Source organism: Pseudorca crassidens, chromosome 2 (assembly GCF_039906515.1).
Source record: "Pseudorca crassidens isolate mPseCra1 chromosome 2, mPseCra1.hap1, whole genome shotgun sequence".
NCBI lineage: Eukaryota > Metazoa > Chordata > Mammalia > Artiodactyla > Delphinidae > Pseudorca > Pseudorca crassidens.
This window is the reverse complement of record NC_090297.1, coordinates 183,313,811-183,315,272: the sequence shown is the minus strand read 5'-3', so window position 1 is coordinate 183,315,272 and position 1,462 is coordinate 183,313,811. Positions and strand designations below refer to the sequence as shown.

The 1,462-nt window shown below is 46.1% G+C and overlaps 1 pseudogene; it reads right to left on the bottom strand.

Moving 5' to 3' along the window:
• Nucleotides 1-498: 498 nt before the first annotated feature.
• Nucleotides 499-784, bottom strand: LOC137212280 (HIG1 domain family member 1A, mitochondrial pseudogene; annotated as a pseudogene).
• Between the last annotated feature and the right edge of the window lie 678 nt (nucleotides 785-1,462).

Genomic DNA, 1,462 nt, shown 5'->3' with positions numbered 1-1,462 from the left:
TGGTTTAAAAACACACACATAGTTGCCGGGAGGTTTATAATGTTGTATTCCGTGCACTGCTCTGAAAGCGTTCTTCAAGAGCCAGCCAGCCCTTAAAAACAGTACTCAGTCCACAAGGCAGTCAGAAAGAGTTAAATTAAGTGGGGTAGATAGGACTCCTCCATTACATCAAAAGCATTTGACAGTCTGCAGCAACTGGGAGCATGTTGTCATCTTTACAACTAATTTTATCAGAAGAGTTTAAGAAGGTGGACATTGTAAGACTATCAAGTGCATTTAAAAGTGACATGTTTTTGTGTTCATCTGACTCCCCTGAATGACCTAGCTAGTGAACTAGTCACCAGGCAAATCAAGCCTGCAAGAAAGGGAGCCAATATTCCAATTACCATGTTATTGTCCGACCCACAGAATTTGTTTTCAACATAAACATATAACCTCAATATGAGATGTCTAACTAAAGCAAGCACCACCACCAAGACCAAGACAGCATCTCCTCTTCTAAGGTTTAGGTTTTGCCCAGAATTCTCAATACATGGAATAGCCCATACCAAGAGCCGTCGCTCCCACAGCAAAGCCTTGGGCTGCCACGCGCATGTGGATCAGGTGAACAGACATTTAGTATTGCCCCTGCTCTTCAATTTATATAATCCATATGCAACGATTGCCGCAAAACCTGCCATTGCAATGGGGACAAATGGTGCCTCTCTAGCTTTTCGGATAAGTTTAGATCCCTGATCTTCATCATATGAAGAAAGAGAATCATCTGTGTCACTTGACATAGTGATTGAAGCATCTTCAGACAATGACAAGATGTCGCAGGCTCCAATCGGCTTCTCTCTAGATTATTTTAAAAAGGCATTGCTTTCCCCTTGGTTTAGTGAAGCTGCAAGTAATAGAAAGCCCAGCCTGAACTGCTTCAAGAATAAGGAAAATATCGTCTCTCTCCCATCATAAGAGAGTCAGCGATGGGGCCACTCCAGGGCTGGGTCACTCATGGCTCGGTGATGTCACCAGGGCCCCGGTTCTCTCTGTCTCCACCGTTGCCAACATGATGCCCTCTCCTCTGGTAGCTTCATTGTTGCCAGGGGGGGCGCAGCCATCCCGGGAATCACACTGGACAAAAAAACAAGATCCAGTGCATGAGATGAGGGTGTCCTGTTTTCTAGCTTTCCATCAGGAAAGAAATCCTCCCAGTAACATGCCAGCAGATTCCCCTCCATGTTGTGGGTGAGATCCTGGTCACAAGCCCATCCCTAAACCCGTCCCTGGTGGCGTGGCCATGAGAATATTCAGGACTTAGCCTTGAGCTGAGCTCACAATGGGGTCACTTTTCCAGTGGGGAGAAATGAAGGTTCTGTTGACAAGGAAGCAGGAGAGAATGGACAGGGTAAGCAATGCATACTGTCAGCCCTGTCCCTGAAGTTTTGTTCTCTTCCTACCTTCTTGAGCACCTGTGCACCCT